Genomic DNA, 25,839 nt, shown 5'->3' with positions numbered 1-25,839 from the left:
AGCACGAATTTGGTTTTCCAAGTAAGACCACAAATGCTCTAAGGTCAGGTGAATTTGGGGGCCAAGACATGACTTGAAAGTCACTGGAATGTTCCTCGACGATTCTACCCTTATGACATGGTGCATTATCCTGTTGGTAAACACCATCCCCCGCAGGAAAAACTGTTGCCATGAATGGGTGAACCTGGTCTGCAACTATGTTCAAGTAGCTTACAGACGTCAGGGATTGTTCTATGAGGATTATGGGTCCTAATGTGCCCCATGAAAACATTGTTCCTGGGCGAGAAACTATGAAAACCTGGGTGAGCCCATTGTTATAGATGGAAGGTGGTCATAATGTAATGGCTCTTCGGTGTATATCTCCCCGAACAAAACTAATTTCAGAATCCCTTTATTCGAATTAGGTAAGATCAAGTACTTCTGTGAATGTAACAAGAAATTTGTTCCCCGGTGTAATCAAACTGAAAACAAATGTAACAAAAATTTGGTAATGCATTATGCGATGATTAAAAATATTTCGTTTTATCCGTTAGGATTTTAGCAATAGTTCAGGTTATAACAGGGTTGAAATAGTATTTCACATTCAGTACAAGATTTGATTTGTTTTTCTGTAACATTTAAGTCAATGAAAAACGTTGATGGTGGATACGTTATATTTCAATTAAGTTCTTAATATAAGTAATTAGCATTTATATGCTAATTTTATGTTAGTTATATGTGCAGTGTGCAGAAAAATAAATAAATAAATTGGCCAATATAAATAAACTTTTGATTTAATGATTGGATCTTTATGTTTTAGGACTCAATCTTGAAGACTCGAGGGGGTGAGTTGAATTACGGTAACTAAATAGTGCAGATGATATGTTAAGTTACGAAATCAGACACCAAAACATACTTTCTGTGAATAAAAATGCTTTTTTTCTTATGGGTATGGATTTCTGACCCTCAAAATATAGGGGGTAGTTTGATCAAGAGAGCGGTCCAAAGTCTGTACCTTAGTTTTTAATTTTTTTCCCCTTACTTTTCTTTCTTTCTTTTTGTTAAAAAATATGTTTAGTTAAAAATCGTTTAGTAATAAATTATTTATCTCGAATATTTTTTAAAATCTTTTTTCAAAACACTAAATTTACTGAGAAGTATTTTCATTCCTTGGAGAAAAAACACTGTATTTATGAATAACTGTATAAAAGTAGGAAAAATATATTCTAATAATAAAAAAACTGAGCACTTGGTTTAACACATTTCTAGTATTGCAGTTATGCACAATAGGCATATTTTCGCATAAAAACATTTGTACTTCATAATGAAAAGGTATTTTTCCATTTTGGAGAGCCATAAGAAAGTCACTAAATTATTATTAATGCCAATGATGCTTAATTAATAGTGATTAAAGGTTGTTGTTGTTGTTGTGGTAGGCAATTAAGGTAAGGGGTGCGATTGTGCTTGTTTTCTAGAGGCGCCATCGTTGGCCAAAAAGTCAACTTCTGCCACACCCATACGTCGCACCCGTTTATAGGGCGGACCAAATCATACATCGAACTCATCCACAAATCGTAATTTTGACCTGCACTAGAGAGCGACCAATCTCAAAGTAAGTATACCCAGAGGTATTGATTTGTTATGGGAACATGGAGGACTTTGTAACCAGACTGATTTAACGTGCATCAGTCATCATTTACTACACGGGGAGTCTTCGGCCAGCTGCATTCGAACTCTCGTTCTCCCGGATGTAATGCCTCTATCACACGAGAGAAAAATATGTGCAACTGCAAGTGTAAGTGAAACTCTAAGCGCAATTCCTCCGTTCGGAGTTGCCGAAAGGGTTGCTTAATTGCCTGAACGGTTGCATGTAATTGGGTTACCATATTTTGTTATTTATCTTTACTTTTGGCTCATATTTTATTTTATCATATTTTATTATATCATAGTTTCTGAACGATGTTCGTAAAGGGAGGAAAAAGAAATCACAGACGCTGTAGAATATTGATTGATTTTGATTTAATTTTTTACATTTCTTTTTGTGTTATGTCTTTTTTTCAGCAGCAAATTAAAATTCTAAAAAACTTTATTTCCCCAATAGTGAAGTAGCATAGTATAAAAAGGATTATGATTTCTACCTCATAATATGAGATGATATTAAGATATCATTGAATTTCATGCTGCGTCCCTGAAAGGATAAGGGGGTGAAAGGGAGATGGACTTAAATACATGCTGCGTCTCTAAAAGGATAAGGGGGTGAAAGGGGGATGGACTTAAATACTATCTAGAATTTTGAAATTTTTTTTTATCTTGATTTGAGTGACTAAGGTATAAAACATGGTGCGTAGCGTTTTTGAAAAGTGCTTATTTTCGATTTTCATTTTTTAAAGGCCCTTAAAGGTGCTTTTCTTAATGGGTGTTTTTAAAAGGTGCTTTATTTTCCCTTTTCGAAAATGAAATTTATGAAAGGGAATGTCGATTTTCACCACGTATTATGTAAAAACGCGTTTTTCACATTTTTCTATTTCACGCTTTCAGAATTCATTCAACCACGATCAATTTCAGCGTACCGTCAGTCCATAGCGTATGAAAGCGCCAATCATTTTACAGGTTTGGTGAAGTACTTGCGAGTCCGCATGTGCGTCTAGTGAGCTGGGTTCGGTGAGATCCTTGCTTTCTCATGTGCAACTCTGCTGTATTTTGCAAGATATTCTCAATTTCAGGCTTTATTTTTCACCCTCTGAAATCGAACCGAAAAATCTCTTGATCATTTTTTAATGGCTAATATAATCAAGAAAAGAGTTCTTTGTCAAATTCTAGTTATTTTATCATGATCATGTGAAGTCTAAGATTTATTTTGCATTTTGTCAATTTATATAGTTTGAGTGCCTAAAATGTTCTTAAAAGTTGCTTATTTTTTGTTGAATTTGGCTCCGCACCCTGTAAAAGCATAGTTTATTTATATATATTTACTATCTAACATGCTAGCTAGGCAAGTGCGGTATCGTTATCTATGTATACGCTAAATCGAATCAGAATAAAAACAAGCTGTCTGATTTAATAGTTTAGCTACTCGAAAATTTATAAAAAGTTTAATGTGTTTAAAGGACAATTTTATGACTTATACCACTTTATGCAACTGACATTGCTTCTAATCAAGTAAGGCATTTCTTCAAATTTATTTTTTAAGCTTAATTCAAAAACATAGTCCTTTGAAATAATTCTTTAGAAGAAATGAGGGTTTAATGTATGAAATATACAATTTTTGACTTTCCTTTTGCTCATAAAATATTTATAACATCAAAACTATTAGTTCTATCAAATCAATTCTATTTTTTAATTTAGTCTAAAAAATACATAATAAATATTGTCTATACTACTAATGTCTATACTACAATGTGTCAGAATTTTATTGTCATCAAATTAATTTACATTGCATTAAGGAATCATCACGCCCGGTGGCTGAGCGGTAGCTCTTCGCGCTGTCGTGCCACAGGTCCCTGGTTCGATCGTCGGGCCGAGCAAGGTTGACTAAGCCTTTCATTTCTTCAGTGGGTCGATAAATGAGTACCAAGCATACTTGGGAGCTAAACACTGGGGGTTTCACGTATGGCTGACTACCTAACCGGAACAAATGCTCCTGCATCCCAGAGCCCAAAGGTCAAGAAAAGTGAGACGGGCACAGAAGGCCTTGGCCCTCTGTGGGCTGAACCGCTGAGTTTAGTTTAGTTTTTAAGGGATCATCAATTTTATTCATTTACACATTGCATATCAGGAGTATCTCTTTTATGAAAATTATTTTTTCCAATTTCTTAGTAAAATTGTTTTTTAAATATAAGAGGATTTTCAATGTCATACTTACAATTTATTATTGTAAAATTTAAAACATTCTTTATTGATATGAGATAATTTAATTAAAAATTATAGGATTTATTTTAGGACAAATTTATTGTAATATACAGTATATAAATTAAAATTTATTTATAACTATGAAAAAAAAAACAATATTTTATTAAGAACATACTTTTTATGTATCATATTATTTTGTTACAGACTTTTACATGTTTTGTTTTGCATTTTAAATAATGCAAGAATCAATTTAAAAAACAAAACATTCATTGTCAAGTGAAACATTTAGAACATTATTCATTTTCATTTCTTATTTTTTAATTTCTTTCATAAAAACAGTATTGCATCTCTTTCCTTCTTCACCAGACAAACCTTACAGGATTATACGAAATATCTGAAATAAAAGAAAGAAATCACTTTCATGATAAAATTTTACCAACACATTATTAGAGATTAAATACCATTAAGAGAGATTAAATACCATTAATTTGAAATCATTTAAGTCCTTAGGTATCCCCTTTAAACTTATTTTAAGTTTGACAGATATTTTGATTAGAGTTCTAAGATTATTCTATACACTAATGAAAGATGGCAGGTATATTTGGTTTTGTAGTTCTTATGTTTGGATTGAAATTTGTTTTAAGAAAAATAGATTGTATTTATGATCGAAGACTATTAAAAATTTATGTATATTGAAAAATTAGTAAGGTACACTTACATACTTACTGTCATTGTAGAAAAGCTAAGTATCAAAATATAAATGTGAAGTATAAATGAAAAGTAAAGTATCATTAGTAAATCATCACACACAAAAAAAAAAAAGGAATTGAGGGGATGAATGTAGAAACAGACAAGGAGATTGGAAATTTGCATTTCAGATTTTCAAAAATTAAAAGAATTCTTAGGGAAGAATAAAATAATTAATTCACAAATAATTATAATAATAAAAAAATTTCAAATAATCGGACACATGCTTTTACAATCAACAGTAATAAAATTTAAAATTTGAAAATAAAGAAATATAATCATTATTATATTTTATGTTATAATAATGTAACAAAGTTTGGCGAGTTGCTTGGCGAATATTTCAAAGTAAAGCTTTTCGCCAGTATAAATCTTTACATATATAAAAATAGAAATTATTTCTATTTAAAGTAATTAAAACTTTGATCGGAACAAATTATAATAAGTTTTAATTTTATTAGCTTAAAATAAATAAATATTTTAAAAGAAAATTTATTTAGAAAATAGTGTACTATACTCACCGATACTAAAATGATGTGCAGGTTCCTGTTATGGTAGTACATCAACTGCATTGAGACGGTTATTTCATCGTGTGAAAGTATTTTTAATGCTTTTATTTTAAAGAAAATGTTATTATTAAACTAAAAAACTGTTCCGTTTCGTCTATAAAAAAATTTCATCCGATCATCCTCTTCACCAACGCCGCCGCCATTTTTATTTACATTTGTATACGTCATCATATAAAATTGAAACGTCATAAAAGCAAACGATCTGATTGGTTCATGAAAGAAATTGCCTGAACGGTTGCAGATATTTATTGCAGATAGATATTTATTTGCAGATATTTGCAACCGTGATTTCTATATCACACGAGCAATTTTTGGAGAAATTTCACTTACAGTTGCACTTACACTTGCAGTTACACTTGCAGTTGCACATATTTTCTCTCGTGTGATATAGCCATAAGTCCAGCACCTGGCCAACCAGTCTATCTCGGCCTAGTGATTAAAGGTAAGAAACTGATATTGCGATTATAGATACTTAATCTTAATGTACTAAAGTAATGTTGGTACTGCGGTAAAAGGATTTTCACAGACCCTCGAAACGAAATAGTTTCAATGAATATTTACGTTGTTAACATTTTTCTTTCCAAATTTGTCTCTTTCTCATTGATTCGGTAAAATAGGTTTATATTTTTCTGTTTTTATTTTTTTTTATAAATTAATAAAAGTAGCAAATTTATAAAGAAAGAATAACTTTACTAAAAGAGGTATTTTTTATTTAGAGAAAGTAGGTATTTGTATACATATTAAAATGAGTTTAAAAAGTAATATATATTTTGTTAAATTTTTGTTCAACAATTAAATAATGATGTAAAACATTTTATTTTACATTTCTTGCTTTTTGAATCTGTTTTATAAATTTTTGTTTTATACAATATCAATTCACATTCGCCTTCTCAATCCTGTAAAAAATTTAAGAATGCAGTAGTGCCTTTATTTGCAAATAAGATACTAAAAATAAAGTTATAACTAAACTTATTGTGTTATTGATTTTTAAGACATAATATAGAACCACAATTTTTAAATTATTACTGTATTCTTTAGATTTTTTTTTATTTTGATAAAGATTAATTATTAAAGCGTCATATAGTGATTGAACTTTTTTTGTATTTTTTTAAAGGCTATTTTCTTACGATCTTAAGAATAATTGCAAAACGGCTAAAGGATATTGTTCTGAATTCATTTATAATATTTTAAACTATGTGCAACTTTCAATACTGAAACATTGTAATTTTCATTAATATACTATTATTAGATTGATTTAACAAAATTATTTTATCACTAACTATGGCAAACGGAATATCATTTATGAGCATCTTTTGAAGCCTCGTTTCTTCGTCTAAAAGAAATAAGTAAAACACAGATTTAAATTTTCAAACAAAAGGACATTCATAGACCCAAGACCAAGCCCAGTGATAGGACAATATTAAATTTATTGTTCAATATTAGTAAATGTTGATAAGGTAAAATAACTCAAATTTGGCAGTGCAGTGTTTACTTTCTATTTGATAGCTTATATTCATTCACCTAAAATTTGAAAAATAACAAATATGAACAGAAATACGCTTTGAACTTTCATTTCTAAACCTATTTTGAAGCCTCGTCCCATATTCTAAAAAAAAAATAATAATGAACAGATCTAAATTTTCAAACAAAAAGACATTCAGAGACTCAAAAACAAGCCCAGCGAAAGGTTAATATTGTATTTATTGTACTATATTAAGTATTACCAGTAAGGTAAAATAATTCGAAAATTGACAGTGTTTACTTTCTATTTGATGGCTTACATTCATTTACCAAAAATTTGAAAAATAACAAATATTAACAGGAGTACGCTTTGAACTTTCATTTCGAAGCCTCTTTTAAAGCCTCGTCCCATAATCTAAAAAGAATAATAATAAGCAGATTTAAATTTTCAAACAAAAAGACATTCAGAGACTCAAAAACAAGCACAGCGAAAGGTTAATATTGTATTTATTGTACAATATTAAGTATTGTTAGTAAGGTAAAATAATTCGAAAATTGACAGTGTTTACTTTCTATTTGATGGCTTATATTCATTTACCAAAAATTTGAAAAATATTAACAGGAGTACGCTTTGAACTTTCATTTCTAAGCCTCTTTTGAAGCCTCGTCCCATAATCTAAAAAATAATACCCAGATTTAAATTTGGTAACAAAAAGACATTCGGAGACTTAAAAAAAAAGAAAAAAAAAGCTCAGTGATAGGACAATTATATTCATGGTTTAATATTAGTTAATGTTAGTAAGGTAAAATAACTCAAAATTTGACAGTGTTTACTTTCTATTAGATGGATTATATTCATTTATCGAAAGCTTGGAAAACAACAAATATTGACAAGAATACGCTTCGAAATTTTTGTAAAACAAATATATTTTAACTCTTCCGTTCATGACATCTTTTCATCCTCACAAATAATGTAAACATAGTCAAACAAGAAGCAATAAATCAATACCATTAAGAAGTTCTTTTTCGTACATCTATTTGCATTGTTGTACATAAATTCATTTTATATTTATTCAGGAGAAAACCCTTATATTGATTTTTTTAAAAGGTTTGCCGTTTTAATAAAGTTAAGCCTACTTTAAACTTTTTCTTCTAAGGAAGAACGTATAGTAAGGCAGTGAAGGTTTGCGACGAAATTGATCGTGAGTCATCACTTGACACGCTCTGGTGTTTACTTTTTCTTAATTTGAATATGCAATTGTTTATTCTTTACATTATCGTGACTAAAAAAACATTTACGTGATAATGGACCAATAAATATTAACCATATTCTTACATACGGTTTTCTGTTGATGTTTTAATACCGTTTACTTTTATAACGATTGCACAGTCATTGACGCATGAATTGGTAAAGTGGAACAATTAAAAGAGAAATAATTTTGAAAATGAATGAATTTTCAGGTGTAAGGCTGCGAAAGTTTGTGCGCTCTTGAATTTGTTTACCAATGCTCAAAATATAGCTGAACACGTCGGTGTATGTGCGAAAATTTTGAAAAAGTCTGCAGAACCTTTTTTTTTATGATCGTGTAAATGTTTATTTATTAAAGCTTAAACAAATGTTAGATATCATTAAGTTAGAAGTATAAGAGAGGATTTTTAAAATGACCGCAAAACTTTTTAGAAATGTATGTGGAAATTTGTGATTGATGTTAAATATAGCTAATCTAAAAGATCTGAAGAATTTAGATGAGAACTGTAAGACTGTTCCACTTTTTAGAATTGGACGTGAAAATTTTTAAAGAATGAATTACGCCAATAGACGAGCAGTATTTTGAGAAATAGCTGAAGAGATTCAGAGAAAAGAAAGGGGAAAATTTAGTGCTGCCCTAAAACCTCTTTATAACCTTTGAGTATCGACACATTTTTAATAAATTTTATCTAAAAGCGTGCGAATAAAATTGTATTAAAAATAGCTGCAAAACTTTTCAAAAATGTCGGAAGAAATTTATGTTTTGCCAAAAACATTTAATATTGTTTAAAGTATAAATAAATAAAAAAAAAAAAGAATGGCGTAAATTTTTAGCCACTAAACGAATTTCTGCTTTCCTAAAAATCCTCAACAAATATTGTTTGAATTGAAATACAGATGAAAGACTTAAAGCAATTTGAAAAACTTTGCAGAAATAATTGTGGAAATTTATATGCTTTCTCAGAAAAGCCACTGTAAAAAGTTTCAGAACTGACTGCGAAACTGACAGAACTGACTGACTTTTCAGTATTTTTTTTATCCTTAAGTCTCTCTAAAATGTAATTTAAAGGAGGAATATAAATAAAAGGAGCGAAAAATTTTGAGAAATGGCAGTCAAAATTTTCAGAAATAATTGTGGGAATTTGTGCTTTCTCAAAGTTCTCTTTTGTAGTCTTGACTTCAAGTCTAGAGGAACAGACTTATGGAAGATATTATTTTCTTGGATATTTTTATTGAGTTCCCTTGTTATTTACATCGATTTGGCGATAGCAGTTGTCATTAGACATTATTCTTCTACGTTTTGGCAAATAACTCTAACTATTCTTTTATCTCCTAGCATAAGTTTGGTGTTTTGGGTTGTTACACTAATAAGAATAAAGGAAATATTTCGATTTCTTAAAATTCTAACATCGGAGTACAAAAACAATTGTACATGGAAAAATACATATTATGTACTTTTGTTATATGTTGCCCTTTTTACATATCCTCTTCTTGTTATTTTAATTAAATCTGATGGTACAGTTGCGATTCAGATGTCATTAACGCGAGGTTATAAATTCAACGAAACTGTTTTGAATATAATCATTTACGTAAAATTATTCTTTCAATTTTATTTGCATCCTTTTTCAACAAGTATAATTGGTATATTTTATTCTAGACTGTGTATGTTTTACTCGACAAGAATTAAAAAACTGACTATGGTAGCTGATTTAAGTCATCCAGAGGAATTTTCAAAGAAAAAACAGTTGACGATACTAAAGGAAAAAGAAAGATTACTCAATTTCTTGTACCACACCGAACGCTTGTTTTCTCTTCCAATATTTCTTGTTTGTTCTGCGCACTTTTGTTATAGCTTCAGCGTTTTGTGTGTTTTTGCTGTCATTGATGTCAAGAAAATAGACATCATATTTCTTCTGCAGTGGACTGTCCAAATTACAATATTATGTGTCTCATCTTTTGCAGCAATATGGTCAGCAAGTCAGGTCAAAATCGAACTGAAAAACTTTCAGTTTTCAGTCTGCAGACAAATAAACCGCCGAATGCTGCTTGGTTTGACTGATTCGTTTGATAAAGCTACAGTTGAAAAGCCAGATATATCTCTGTCTGGTTGTAAAATTATATATTTCGAACGAAGCACTATCTTAGTGTCAATAGGCACAGCTTTGACTTACAGTTTGCTTATAATGAGCTCAAATAAATAAAATTAATTTCAGTAGTAAAACCTATGTTTTCGTGTATGCTCTTTGAATACTATATAAACCAGATCAATTTTGCTGTACAATATTAACTTGTCAGGATAAAAAAAGAACTATGAATATTAAAATCAATGGTTCCTGTGTTCTATGAACTGGGTGTTCTGTGTAATTTGAATATCGTAAACCGGATATGCTTTGTCATCTAGGGTTAATTTCTCAAACTAAGAGGAATTTCTTCTTATAAAATTTATGTTTTCTTTGTGCGGTATTGAATGCCGTATTTAGGATAGGCTTCGCCCTCTAGGATTGATTTGTTAAACTAAAAAGAATTTCTTCTAATAAAATGTATGTTTTTTTTAATTTTTAAAAGTTTTTTTTTGCGGTAATGAAGTATAGAATGCTGTAAACTGAGCATGATTTGTCATCTAGGGCTAATTTGTTAAACTAAAAAGAATTATTTCGAATGAAATTTATGCTTTCTTTGTGCAGTATTGAATGCCGTAAACCGGATAAATTTTGTAAATTTGTTGGAATAAAAAGAATTATCAGAATTAAAATTTATGTTTTTTGTGGGTCTAAATTTGGATATCGTTAACCCTTATCAACTAATCATTTGTTTTTTAAGCACATACACACCTACCATCATTTAATGAGATCATGACAAGTTGGAGAAAAATATTATTGATTCGAAAATTTTCTGTTTTTAGGAACTTGTAAGGATGCAAAAACCTAAAACCTAACCTATTAAAAACCTAGCAATGTTCTAACCTAGCATAAAGACATTTGATATTTTTATTAAGAGGCAAATACTTTCATAAGGATGAATAATATAGGCTTTTGGTCTAAAAACCACAAGGAAGAAAAAATGAATAGTTAAAACTTTCAACAAAAGAATAAAGATTTTAGGTTGGTTAATTTTTTTTGTTTATTTATTTGTGTATTTATCTATTTATTATTATTATTCTTTTGAAGATGGAATATATTTGTCAGTTCTCCGCGATTTTTATAATTTTCAAAAAAATGATACCAACTGCTGCGTTTTTTGCAAAATGTTTTATAGAGTCGCAGAAAATTAAAAATTAAAGCTTTCAGAAGTTATGTTAATTTTGCCAATATTTTAAAAGCTTCACCATGAGAAGGCGGGGCACTAATTTTAATTTGGTTAAAGTTTTTTTTCTTCTTTTTTTTCGTTTTTGTAAATTATATGTTTATTACATCTATCATACTTTGGTGAATGGTGTTGAAATAGTAATAATTGAATTCCTAACTGTAAGATAACAGGAATAAAAATGTCAAGTGAATTAAATTTTTTAGAACATTGCTGCTTTCTGAGCGAAAAATAGTTATTCATCCATTGTTTCTATTCCTTAAATAGTACCATCAGCAATAGTATTAGTTGAACTATTTAGGTTTGAAAACACAACGCCGGACACAAAGCAACGATTGTACAACCTGAAGGCTGATGTCAGAAAGTGTAAATAGCTGCGAGGGTGCAAAAAGATAGTGAACTGGAAGATGAAGATTGGAATTAGAAACAGAGCAGGAAGATGAAAAAGAAGGTTTGAGGCAACTGTCGCTACCTTCGAGAAGAGGAACCTTCGCTATTTCTTTCTTTGTCGTCATTTCCGGCATACATTTGACTCATCGAAAGAGAAGATTTCTAGGTCCCATCGCAAAAAAGGACTGTTTTTAGAGTCGAGGAGTTTCCAGAGAACACACATCGAATAAGGATTATTTCCTCTTGGTAAGTTGGGTTTTTGTTTTCCTTGTTCCCTTCATTCACTTATTTGATTATCTCATATTTTCAAATCTGATAAGAAATGAAGGAAAAAATAAACATCCAATTCACACGAAACAGTTCTGATTTTAATTCTTATGTTTTCAAATCTGAAGAAAAAAAACAACCCCCGTCTAGATCACAATAATCAGTTCTGATTTTAATTCTTATACTTTCAAACCTGAAAAAAAGTACAAAGTAAACAAGAAACGTCAAGATTACAATAATCAGTTCTGATTTTAATTGTTATACTTTCAAACCTGAAAAAAAGTTAAAAAAAAAAGAAACAAAAAACATCAAGATCACAATAATCATTTTTGATTTTAATTCTTATACTTTCAAACCTGAAAAGAAATAAAAAAAAAAAACAAACAAAAAACATCTAGATCCCACGAATTTGTTCTGATTTTCAACTGATATAATTTTAATTTTGTTTGTCATCATATTACAATAACTTACTTCCACAACTGCGAAATATCAGTATTTTTAGGAAACATATTTCCTGATGAGAGATAAGGTACTGAACTAAATTTTCAATTAATTAGATTTAAAGAAATTTTGGCCATTTTTTACGTTTAGAAGCTCCGCTAAACATCTTTTAAAAAATATTCTGTTTGTTTCACAATATATGCTTTAATTCACTACTACCAAAAATATTTAGTTCAAAACTTAAATGTTGGAGAATATGCAACAAATAAATAAAAGAAGTCAAAATAATAGCTAATTAATAAAATATATAATTAAAGTCAATATATTTTTTTACGTTAGTAAAACTGGAACAAATATTAATATATTAAAATTAAAACGTTATTTTTATTTTAATCTTTAATCATTAATTTGATAGTATATTTATTTTGTTGACTTACTGATTTTGAATTCCCTGAGAAAAATATAAATTGTCCATATTTTTTTGAAAAAAAAGGACAGTTTTGCAGGAATTTTAGTATTGTTTTTCTTAATGTTTTTCAAGTATAAAAACAAATTTAATAACTTATTTGGAATCTTTTTTCAAAATGAGTTGAAGAGAGAAAACAGAGTTTCGGTAGTAAATGAATTCAAGTTTTACATTACTGTTTTCTAACTTTTCTAAGTATTATACAGTATAAATTGTAAATTTGTTAGGATTATTTCGAAATCTAATAACATTAAAAATTAGACGTAAGAAAAATTGCCGTATATTGATAATAACTTGTTAATGTGCTTAAGAAATTTATTAAGAATTATGTAACATTATAAGTTTTGTAATATTTTTCAGCGTACCTTATATCTTTGCTCAGATGTTCTCAATTTTGTCAACTATGGAGCCCTAAACATCAAACTTTTTTTGGCGAACCCTAACTTTAAAGAAAAAGCCCATTAACGGGTGCAAATATGCTAACTAGAAAAAAACTATACATTAAATCTAAACATTTAATGAGAATAGTGGCCGGGATAGCCTGGTCGGTAGGCGGCTGGGCCCATATCCAAGAGGTCGTGGGTTCGATCCTCGCCGGCCGAAGACTCCCCGTCTAGTAAATGGTGACTGATGCACGTTAAATCTGTCGAGTCTCAAAGTCCTCCATGTTCCCACAACAAATCAATACCTCTGGGGGTACTGATCCAGGAGTTTCCTTGTCTTCTGGATTGGTTCAAAATTACAAGGCTACGGAGTTGAACGTAAGTAGTCGTAAACCCATGAAATTGGGTCGGCTGTTCAACGACGGTTATAAAATAAAATAAAAAAATGAGAATAGTGAAATTTTTTAATTGTTTCTTAAAATTAAGTCTTGAAATTTCTATTTGACAATTGAATTCTCAAATAAGCTGTGGTGTTTAGTCTTGTAGTTTTTTAGAGTATGATTGGATAAAATTGAATAAAATAATCTGAATTCTTATGCTACAAAATCTTATAAGTGGCAAGAAGGGTTATCAGTGATAAATAATTCTTTACTCTTGAATTTGGTTACTTAATTTTGAATTTTAAAATTCGATGAGAAATACTGATATAAATGTTTTATGTTATCTTCTTTTAGGAATTTATTCAAAATATTGCTATTGAAAAAAATTTGTTTTAAAAATTTACTATTTATTTTTTTATTTTTTTATTAAAATTTTTTTGAAATAATTTCACAAAAATAAGCTAAATAGTCAATAAATAATTATTTATTGGTTCGATGCAATGCTATTACAACTTTCAAAAATCATTACTGGTTTAGAGAAAAAAAAGTCCAAACTGATGGAATTCCTTTGACCCTTTTTCACGGAACCCTGGGGTTCCGCTGAACACTCTTTGAAAAAAACTGTCTTAACTTACTACATATAGCACTTCTCAGCTAAACGCAACTAAACATTCAAATCAGATAAGGCAAATTAAACTTACGGATAAAAATCTTCTTCCTTCATTCATTTTTTACAAAAATGTATAAATAGAAAAAAATATAACTAATTGCTTCACATCCCAACATTTGAAGTGATTACTTGAGTAAATTATTATTTTCTTTTATTATTGGAATTTTTTTCACACAAAATAATTTCACCCTTTGAAAATAATTGAGTTTACTTTTTTTCTGTGAAAATAGCTGTCATTAATTAAAAACTCAGTTAAGTATCTTAAATACATTGCTTGTGCAATTTTTTTCTTTCATTTTAGAATTTTTTTTTTGTAAATTTGAAAATTAGTATTCTTGTTTTTTTCTATTTGCATTTTTATAATTTTTTTTATTCTTTCTTATTTTTTGTTCGAGAAAGCGATAAATCAAACAATTAAATATCAATAACAATAAGACGCTAATAATAGATTGAGAAAACATATGAAACCCACAACCACCCATAAAAATAACAGATTTTTAGTTTGATTATAAAAGCATGCATGTCACAAGCTCCAGATCACCTAAAATGACATATCAATCATGACACTCTTATAATTACAGAGCATACAAAATCTCTTTAGAAATGTGTCATATATGTAAAGAAAAAAAAAAAAACAGATTTTGCTTTCAAAGTGTAGGGTTTAAAATTTCCAAACTTTCGTCTCCTCAGTTCTTTAATGTCTGTGGTATAATGTATGCATATGTTTATTTATGTTAAGCATAATGTTTATAACATATGAATACATTGCATACCTGCCAACTTTTGCGCATTTGGCTCAAAATTGTATTCCTATATTTAAAATGGTAGTAAAATATATGCTTTCTATGTATTCCTTGCATTTATAAGCTTAATTTATAATTTTTTTGACCACCACTATTTTCAAAAAAATTAAGCATATATATAATTATTAATTAGCGCTATTAAAATATCTCGTAAGTTTCTGCCAAAAATGGTAGTTTAAATTCCATTTTACTACGACTGTGATAAGTCCTTCACGAAAGGAGTAAAGGTTGCAGGTATGACATTGTTCTTTTCATATGTGTAGAAGTCCGGGCTGCTTGCTTTCATCACCTTTTGGAAAAAATTCTTCTAGTGGTAGCCAAGTTTATGTTTTAATAAATTGTACTTTGCTTTGTAAATTTGATTTAAAGTTATTTTCTACACCGCAACTTGTAAATGGTTTTAACCCTTTCGGGCCGACTGTCACAAATACGTGACAGCATAAAACTGTATCAATCAGGACAAAAAGATAAAACTGGTAATCAAAGTAGTTCTATAGCAGTTTATTTGTGGGTGGAGTTATAATTGTTTGATTTATTTAATTCACCATTACTTTGTTCAAAATAAAACTATTTAGTTATACTTTGAATTAACATTGATTATATATATGATTAAACTAACAATAATTAAAGTTAAAGCAAAGTAAGTCTGTCAAATTAGCAACGACTACATTTAAGTTACCGTTTTTTATTTAATTACAACTTGATTCTGATTTTGTATGAATGCTTTTCTGAATCAACCGTCCCCAAGGGGTTAAAGTATATATAAAACAACATTTTTTCTAGTTTCCTCACCGTGTAGCTTTTGAAATGTTGGCAAAATTTCTGAATGTTTTAGTCATTTATTGTCTACCGCTCTCTAAACTATTTTGCAAAAAGCGTTGTAGTTAACAGCCCGGAAGACAAAGAAAAAAAAAAAAACTATGTAACTGATAAGAATTTAAACTTAGATAAGAGAACTCATACTTGAATTGTAGGCTATAAGGTGGAATTAATAATAATATATAGTATAAGTAAATAAGCGAAATTAAAAATAAAGGGAAAAGGTAAATAAAATCGGAAGTTATTGTGATAGAGGAACTCGTTGTTCGTTACATAACTTTTTAAATCGTAGAATGGAGCTTAATATAGCTAGCTCCTCACACTTTTTTTGAAAAAATTTTTTCGAGCTGTATTTGCACTTTAAAATTGAAACTTTTAAAATTTAACTTTGCAAATGTATGAAGTAGCTAAAAAAAACTTTTAATGTAGGGCATAACCTTTATAACTTTTCGCTTAGGACAAGATACTTATATCTGTATACATTCTAAAATCTATTTACTACTTATTAAATATTTTTTCTTTTGAAAAGCAGCAGATAACTTTTAAAAGATTAATATCAGACTTTAAGTTTTTGACACCCCGTGCTCCCCATCACCTTACCTCCCGGCACTCCAGGTTGCTGCAGGGCACTCCACTTTCTGGGACCTAAAGTTGGAAATCCATATTGAATGTTGTGATTTTTCTAACTAATTATGCTAATAAAAGCATCTAGTTAAATTTTTTTTATAGCCCCTTGGGGACGGGTGATTCAGAAAAGCATTCGTACGAAATCAGAACATATGGATTTCCAATGGCACGTATTGGATTTCCAATGGCACGTATATGGATATGGATTTCCAATGGCACGTATTTGTGACAGTCGGCTAGAAAGGGTTAACCCTTTCTAGCCGACTGTCACAAATACGTGCCAGTATAAAGCCGTATCAATCAGGTAAAAAGATAAAACTGGTAATCAAAGTATTTCTTTAGCAGTTTATTTGTGGGCGGAGTTATAATTGTTTGATTTATTTTATTCACCATTACTTTGTTCAAAATTAAACTATTTAGTTGTACTTTGAATTAACATTGATTATATATATGATTAAACTAACAATAATTAAAATAAAAGCAAAGTAAGTCTGTCAAATTAGAAACGACTACATTAAAGTTACCGTTTTTTATTTAATTACATCCTGATTCTGATTTTGTACGAATGCTTTTCTGAATCACCCGTCCCCAAGGGGTTAAAGGATTAATATAAGACTTTAAGTTTTTGACACCCCGTGGTACCCATCACCTTACCTCTCGGTACTCCAGTTTGTTGCAGCAGGCACTTTCTGGGACCTCTAATGTAGGGTCCTAAAGTTGGAAATCCATATTAAATGTTGTGATTTTCTAACTAATTATGCTAATAAAAGCATCTAGTTAAAATATTTAACTACAAGTTGCATACATAAAAAGGATAGGGAAAAAAACTATGCGATGTATGGAAAAAATTAACGGATTATTTTTAAAACTTTTGAATGGTTAGTCAGATTATCCATTGTGGAAGGTGCTTTGGCAATATCTGAAAGAAATCTTTTGAAATATGTACAGTTAACATACAGATATTTCAGTTAACAGTATATTACAGTTGACTGTAACCGTGGTGAAATATATCTATTTTGATCAAAAAATTCGCTTTTTCTGAAGAAACATACCTTTCTTTTTCACAAAATTCAGATTTATCACCCGGTGGTACACAAAGTTTTGAGAGACTTGCTCTTATCGTTTTACCGCTGTAACGGTTCAAAAAATTGTTTCTTTAATGTGTCACATTTCTCTTTATATCTGGATTCGCTACATTAAAATTATTCTTCCACCAAAAGTTATCAGGCCATGTAGCCATCTATATAATGGTGTGGAAAATGACTTTAAATCAAATTTTACAAAACAAAGAATCACACATCAAAGTTACCACTTCAAGAAATTTTCTCCAAAAGGTTGAAAGATGGCTGCTTGCGATAAATTTGGTTTTAATAAATATGATTTAAGATTAAGATTAAATCGATTATTTCTGAATTTGCTAGGGCACTGCATATACAAGAATGTCGTGCCTTTTAGGACATTTTGCGTAAACATAGAAGCCAATTGTGAGATAAGATAAGAAATTTTAAAATATAATAATTTTTTTCTTGTAAATAAAGTGAAAGATTTACGTTTCTATGATTCATATTTCTGTGAAAGATTCATTTTCATAGATTAAAATTCATATTCATATTTCTATATATAGAAAGTCTTGATTCATTATTAAATTATTTTTCGGATGAATCGGAAGAATAATCCCAAGAAACAGAAGCGGAAAAATGTGCATGAAAAAAAACTTTATGTGGCTTCAGAAGAAAAAGTCGACGTGTTTCGAGAGCTCTAAAATCGGCCCCATACTCAAGACTTGCCAGAAGTGAATCAGAAAAACAATAGTGATATGAAACATAAAACTTAACTATAAGTACCAAACGTAAATGGAAAATAAAGGTGACAAAAAAAATAGAACTACGGAAACTGCGGTTCGAAGCCGAGAGAGAAATAAAAAAAAAATAATAAGAAAGATAAATAAATAAAATGAAATAAATAAAAAAAAGGAAAAATTAAATAAATAAAATCTATACATAATAATAAACGCGGCTGTGTGTCTGTAATCACTATATATCGCCCCAGAAGCCTCGCCCAAGCACGAAACTCGGCACATAATTGTGTTTTGACAAAATGAAGAAGCATTTTTTTTCTTTTTCAAAAATGTGGATTAGTTTTTTAGTTATCAGTCATTTTGTAAGAAAATCTATGCTTTTTCGTCTTCAAAGAGCCATATTCGAAAAACTATTAAAAAATGCATATACTTTTCTCCACTCTTACAAATGTATGCTAATGCGAACCTTACAATTGAAATATTAATTTTCGACAACTTAAACCAATAATATACGAAGGAATTAATAATTTAATTGTAAGGTTCGCATTAGTTTACATTTATCAAAGTGGAGAAAAGTTTAACTTATGTCTGCAGCAGAATTGGATATGAAGACAAAATTGCAGGACAGGAACACTTTAATTGTCCTCTAATCTTCAGATTTTCTGCTACGTTTTAAAAAACTTTATTTGTGAAAACCTTTAGCGTGGCGGACAGCTGGACGCCTTAGGTGGCTATAGTTAATTAATAAAGACATAAGAAGATAATCCGCTGTGGCCGACAGAGACAAATCAGGAAAAAATGCATATCACGTGTTATGAAGAGGTGGAGAGGAATTGTCGTTATCAAGGGATTCGGCATTCATACGAATGAAGCAAGATTCCCGGCCATCAAGATGAGCTGTTGTGAAAGGAGTGGAAATAATTTTGACGTTGTCGAAAGTGAACTTATGTCCAAAATCGTATCTATGTATCTATTATGAGCATTAAGTTGAAATTTTAAAGCGTACCTGGTTTGCCCGACGTAGTCAAGGTCGCACTGGGAAGATATATGGCACATGCCCCAGCAATTATTCATTCTGTCAGGATCTTTAAGTGGATTAAATTTAATTTTGTTAAATGGCCTAAAAATGAATTTAAAGGCAAAACGGGGTAGGATATAAGCAATTTTGCTGTGAAATGGTGAGAAAAACGGAAAAGTAACAAGTTCATTGTAAAAATTAGAAAGAAAGGGGAGTTTTTGTCCTGTAAGTTTAGCAAGAGCTGAATCAACTATAGATTTATTATAGCAGGGGTTTCCAACTTACATATGGCCAGGGGCCGCAATTAAAAACACCAGTCAAATGGCGGGTCACAACTTTATCAAAATTTTATATAGGACTCTTTTATGTTTGAAGGAACATTATATATTACTGTCAGATTTTTATCAAAGTTTTTTTAATATTAAAAAGTAAAATAACAAGCATTACAAATAATGCTTGTTACGTATCATTTTAAATCTTCTCTTAATCAGAAACTTAGTGAATTTTTTTTTTTTTTTAAATTTAATTCTGTGAAAAATAAAATTTTTTTTCGTTTTATTAGGAATTAAAGCAATAAAAAAATTCTCAAGCATCTGAAATAAATTTTTTTTTCTTCTTTTCCGCTCATGCGATATTCAATTCAAGGGTTTTAAATAAAACATGATATTCATTCCCTCTAATGAAATTCAAATGAAAATAATTTCGTCAAAAATGAGTGGTTTCAAAAAGTTAAATGGGAGAATTTCTTTGAGAAAATTTCTGATGCACACATGCTAAATTATAGTCATAAAATACAAAAAAAAAAAAAAAATTAATAAGAGAGCAACATACACGATTATTTTTGTATTTAAATAAATATTTTCTTGGATGCAAAACCTGAGAATTTTTTTTTTTTTTTTGCACCGTTGATATGTTTTACAGAAACGAAGAAATTAGTTTTTTTTAAACGAAAGAAAAGTATTTTAAACTCATATAGATTTTTTTTACAAAAAATCTCCGCAGAAAAACGACAACTAATATATTTTAGTACGCGGGCCACAAAAGAAAGGCTTGGCGGGCCAGATGCGGGCCTCCTGTTGGTAACCACTATATTATAGCATTGATTTTCTTGAGTTACATTCTGTTGTCAACTTATCTGACCGCAATGTTCAATTTACTACAGACATGGAAATTTATTTTTCTCTTATCACTTTTTAGATATTTTAGGATGAACATGTTAATTCTAATCACTCTAATTGCTAGAAAATTTCTACATTTCACATTTTCTTTTTCTTCTCACTTAACATTTACCCTAACTCTTCTTCTTTAAACTCTGAATTTAACTTCCTCCTCTGTCGCTGCTAACCGTGGATTTTACCCTTCGATAGTTAATTCAGCTCTCGCTAAATTCTAGATCTAGAAGCTCCTCTTCTTTGAATTCTTACAGCGAACTTGTTACTTTGTCGTGTTTCTCCCTAATTTTCAACAAATTGCTCATATCCACTCCCGGTTTGGCTTTAATGTCATTTTCAGGGCTGTTAACATAATTAAATTTAAATCACTTTTAACTAAATTAAACTTAAGTCACAAAGATGCTATCACTAGGAATGATTGCTGGGGCACTAACCATAATGTACCTTTGATAGAGCAACCTTTACATCGGATAAATCAGAGGTGCCTTATAAATTAGATTTAAGGAATATGATAGATACGTTTGTTTTCAAAAATGCGAAAAATTATTAATAACAACAATTTATGCATAATTAAATTTTACATAATTTAATAATACATAATTGGAATTTTGGGCATAAATTCAATTTCGACAATGACAAAATTATTTCCACTCCAGACGCATCAGCTCATTTTGATGCCCTTGAATCTTGTTTTATTCATATGAATGTGCTGATTCTCTTGTTAATGACATTAGTTTCTCACCATAGCGCGTGGGAATGCATTTTACCCTGATTTGTCTCTTTCAGCCACAGCTGTTTTTCTTGTTTCGTGATTATTTATTTATTATTTTCGTTATCATTATTATTATTTTATTTTATTTTTATGTATTTTATTCCATTTATTTTTATTTATTTTATTCTATTTATTTACTTACTTGTTTTTTATTTTCTATTCAACTCTCGTTTTTTCTTTTAAGTTTTGTTTCTTATTTTCCATTTTTCGTTGGCTGCCTTAAGTTTAATGTTTCAAATCACTTTCGTTTTCCCAATTCACGTCTTTTAAATTTTGAGAATAAGCACTTATTTTGCATCCTATTTTTAATATTTTTTGAAGTCAAATGAATTTTTCTAATGGAATATATTTATCCAGTTCTCAATAAAGTTAGTAAAAAAAGTCTATTAAAATTCGAAAGCGCCTATATGGCAAGAGGGAAAGGAAAAAAAAACAATACACAATGAAAGAAACAATACACAATTTACACAATGAACTTAAAAGCAGCACGAATCCGGAGTGATGCTTTTGCCAGTGCAAAAAAATTAGAAAATATTCAATTTTTTTATGTAACATGTTTATTTATCTTAAGAGACAGCCTTAATTGTCAGGATATTATAAAATTTCGTTTCTGTAGACACATTTGAGCGTTAAATCAAATTCATTAAAAATTTTCATGTTTCATCAAAAAAAAGTACGCTTTTTGTTCAAAATAAGCACATTCCGCCTCGTTTAACTGTTGCATAAATTCTAAGATAATTCTTTGAGATATCGCCAAAACACCTGATAGAATGAAAATCCGACCTACCGTCCAAAAGTTATTCTTTTTTTTTCTTGTTGATTGTTTCGATTATTTGGATCATGAAGATGTTCCGAATTACATTCAGTCTAGAAATTAAATCAAAAACATTATATCGTAATAATTTTTTATAAACACCGTACCACTGAAAATAATCTAATATTTTTTTTAAAAAAATTCAAATAAATTAAATTGTGCAAATTTGAAGATATTATTTTGGGAACATGCTTTTAATTGCGTTAAAAAATTAAATATACATTTAAAACGTCAGTAAGTATTGGCACAAATGAAAATCAATACTTTTACTGCTCGTAAAATTGCTTTACGTGGTTTTGCGCATGCAAATCACTTGTGCGTCCTTTTAAAAGCACAGTTCTTCTTATTTAAAGAAAAGGAAGAAAAAATATGGTAGCACGGTGGTTCATTATAAGGATTACCTGTTTGCAGGAGCATGGTATTTTTATTTCTACTACTTAATCCTTTGTACTTTATAGTGCTCTTAGAACTAATATAAGCACTGCAGTACAATACAGTAATTTAATTTTTTTTAAATTTTTAAAATAATTATTTAATAATTAAAATAATAATCTCTTAATAATAAATAATTAATCTCTTAATAATAAATAATTAATCTCTTAAATAGCTACTAAATAATTAACTGAAATAATAAATAATTAAACTGAAGTGGTTAGATATTACCTGGATGAAAACTTCATTCGCTTCTGAAATAAACAGAAATGAAATAACAGTCGACATGTTTCAAGCTCTTCAAAAATATGGACACGTAGATAAAACATGAACACTGATGTGGGCATGCATTTTGTCTCGATTTGCCTCTCAGCCACTATGATTTTTCTTGTTCTGCTTTTATTTTTTCTCTCTCGGCTTCAGTGGATTTTCTAGTTCTGTTTATCACCATTATTTTTCGTTGGCAGCTATATGTTTTTTTTAATTTCAAATCATTTTTGTTTCGTTACATTTACACCTGGCAAGTCTTGAAAATGGGGACTTGTTTTTGAAGGGCTTGATACATGGGCTGAATGTTATTTTATTTTTGTTTATTTCTGAAGAGGGTAGTAAATCAGTTAATGTGGTTACTAATTATTAAGGTACACAAAAAATTATGATTAAATGGAACATTATGACGTTTTCAAAGCTTTCGTCGTTCAATTAATTGGATTTTTACGCTTTGTAAATGATAATAATTATAGATTATAAAAAATAAACCGAAATACTCGAATTCAGTTATGAAACTGAAAACTTACGTTATAAGCCTGATTTGCTTTAGTTTTTTTACAGTTTTCATAAGAATTATTACACCACGGTTAGCAAAAAATTATGATTAAATGGAACATTATGACGTTTTCAAAGCTTTCGTCGTTCAATTAATGGGATTTCTGCGCTTTGTAAATGATAATAATTATAGATTATAAAAAATAAACCGAAATACTCGAATTCAGTTATGAAACTGAAAACTTACGTTATGAACCTGATTTGCTTTAATTTTTTTTACAATTTTCATTAGAATTATTACACAACGGTTCTTTTGAAACTCATTTACCACATTACAGGCATTAGGTATGTTTGATTCCTTTTACACTACCATGAAAATATGGAAACATTTCTATACTAATTTTATGTAAGCAATTATAATTTGCCTTTAAAGGTTTTGAAAGATATTACAAGGCTAAGTTGTTAGCGTAATTTGAAAGGCCGAATTTGTTAGTTAGCATAATTTGAATCGATCAAAATATGAAATGAAATTTAGTAAATTTTTTCCAACTTGAACACCAGCAGTTTTTAGATTATTGCATATTATTTAAACATTTATTTAAAAATGCTTATTTAACTATAGTGGCATTGGAAAAGGAAAGCAACTTTTTACATCCTACGCTCATCAGGTAAATTTTGCATGGATAAAAAGCAGAGATGTCAACTTGCTCGGGACAGCGGATAAATATTTTCGAGTAGTGGTCTTTTAACACGTTGAATGCCAAGGGGATCACCGGTGACCGGCACTGAGTTTGTTCGTAGCGCCACGGGGGTCACCGGTGACCGGCGAAGTCACGATTATTAGAAACACATAATTCGAGCAAATTTTTAATATTATTATCGTTATTAAAATGGTTTGAAGGAATTAATGCAATATAGAACACACAAAAATAGTTTTATTTATATACACAGAGATGCCAACTTGCTCCGGACAGTGAATGAATATTTTCAAGTGGTAGTTTATTAATTGTGATTCTTGGTTTCAATTTAGTAGATTTTTATCCACCACTATTTCTAAACAATTCGAAACTTATATAATTCACCACTTTTAACAGATATATCATGCTAAACCTTTTAAAAAACTTGCAAAATCTGTCTAATATTTGCAAATTTAGTTTGTAGTTATTTATCATTTGGCCAGACGGGCAAGTCATGTAAAATTAGCGTAGCATTCAACGTGCTAATGTATGTTTTTAGTTTTAGTGAATTCGATTTATATGGTTTTTAAACTCATCTCTTTTTCTAATGATTCAAAGGCTTATGTCATATAACACTGTGTAACAATTAGGCCGTGTTGAGCCTCCACAGTGTTTTTTTATAGATAGTCCGTTTAGACCATTATGGAAATTAACCAGTGAACAAAAGAGCCATTTAAAAGAAAATCTAGGAAAATTAAGGAAGTGGTAGCATCTCCAAAATTTTTTTAATTTATGAGCACAATTGGTTTGCCCTATTTACTTGTCAACCACCACAAATTGAATTCTCAAATATATATGACAAATTTCTCCCTGTTACTTTTAAAAAAAGAATTTGGGTTCATGCGCAGAACTGGTTCACTTTTTAACACGTTCACGGCTGGGTGATCTACCGGTGGGTCACGCTAGATTGTCTCATCTTGGCAGCGCACCGGAGTAAATAAAAACTGGTAACAATAAATTTCATTTTTTAGTTTTTTTCCGGGAATAATAAAAATCCATAACTACCAATTGTTTTTAACGGATGCAATTTTTTATATTGAATTGCTTCTTCACCGTGATAAATTTCCTTACAGTGAATTGTTATTGTTGAGAATAGATTAACTCCTCCCGAATATTATCTAACATTGAAATAGTTCTTCTACCAGTATTTTCTCTTTTCCCGTACCAGTATTTTCACTTTTTCCCGGCGTGAACGTGTTAAATAGTCAGTGCAGACTACTTATAAAAAACCATGTGGAGGCTTTCTGATATAGGAGGTGATGGTGGAGTCCTGTATAATGTTTGCAAAATTAACCGAAAATTTCGAAAATTTTTAGTTCGTAGTTCTCTACTGTTTTTTTAAAATTATTTTGTTGAATCTGGTGTAGTTGGCATATCTAAAAAATACATCATTTCTAAAACCTTTAACACGTTCACGCCGGGGTGACCCATCGGTGGGTCACGCTAGATTGTCTCATCGGGCGGCACATCGGTGTAAAAACTGGTAACAAATAAATGTCATATTTTAGTTTTTTTCCGGGAATAATAAAAATCCATAACTACCAATTGTTTTTAACGGATGCTATTTTTATATCGAATTGCTTCTTCGCCGTGATAAATTTCCTTACAGTGAATTGTTATTGTTGAGAATAGATTAATTCCTCCCGAATATTATCTAATATTGAAATAGTTCTTCTACCAGTATTTTCACTTTTCCCTGCGTGAACGTGTTAAGCAAACTGTTTAACAGTTTTGTCATGTAAAATTTTTCACAATATTTACTGTTAAAAGAAATATTGTTAACAAAGAGTTAGTGTAGAAATGTTTCCATGTCTATGTCCAAACCCTGTAATTTCAAGGTACAATTTTCAGGATGATGTTTCCTCTTTTAGTTGAGTTTTTAATATAAAATTGACTCATTCGCAGCTGATATGTTTGATGTTATAATTTAG

The 25,839-nt window shown here is 29.7% G+C and overlaps 1 protein-coding gene and 1 long non-coding RNA gene across 5 annotated transcripts in view; both read left to right on the top strand.

Annotated features, from left to right (window-relative positions):
• LOC147809415 (uncharacterized) overlaps window positions 1-9,641 on the top strand; it is a 49,144-nt gene extending 39,503 nt beyond the window's left edge. Inside the window, exon 3 of the long non-coding RNA XR_015433740.1 lies at window positions 9,509-9,641. This is a non-coding gene — a long non-coding RNA (uncharacterized LOC147809415). The remainder of the gene's footprint in view (window positions 1-9,508) is intronic.
• A 1,814-nt stretch (window positions 9,642-11,455) lies between these two features.
• The window catches only part of LOC107440440 (protein Obscurin), a 276,955-nt gene continuing 262,571 nt past the window's right edge, over window positions 11,456-25,839 (top strand). For 2 of the 4 annotated variants that reach the window (XM_087164070.1, XM_087164068.1), the window contains exon 1: window positions 11,456-11,790. The gene's annotated coding sequence lies outside the window, so the exon portion shown is untranslated. The remainder of the gene's footprint in view (window positions 11,791-25,839) is intronic. The other 2 variants (XM_087164071.1, XM_087164069.1) reach the window with 2 other exon arrangements.

Source organism: Parasteatoda tepidariorum, chromosome 5, assembly GCF_982258835.1.
Source record: "Parasteatoda tepidariorum strain Cologne lab strain chromosome 5, Ptep-v5.0, whole genome shotgun sequence".
In the NCBI taxonomy this organism is placed as follows: Eukaryota; Metazoa; Arthropoda; class Arachnida; order Araneae; family Theridiidae; genus Parasteatoda; species Parasteatoda tepidariorum.
This window is presented reverse-complemented; position numbering and strand designations above follow the sequence as displayed.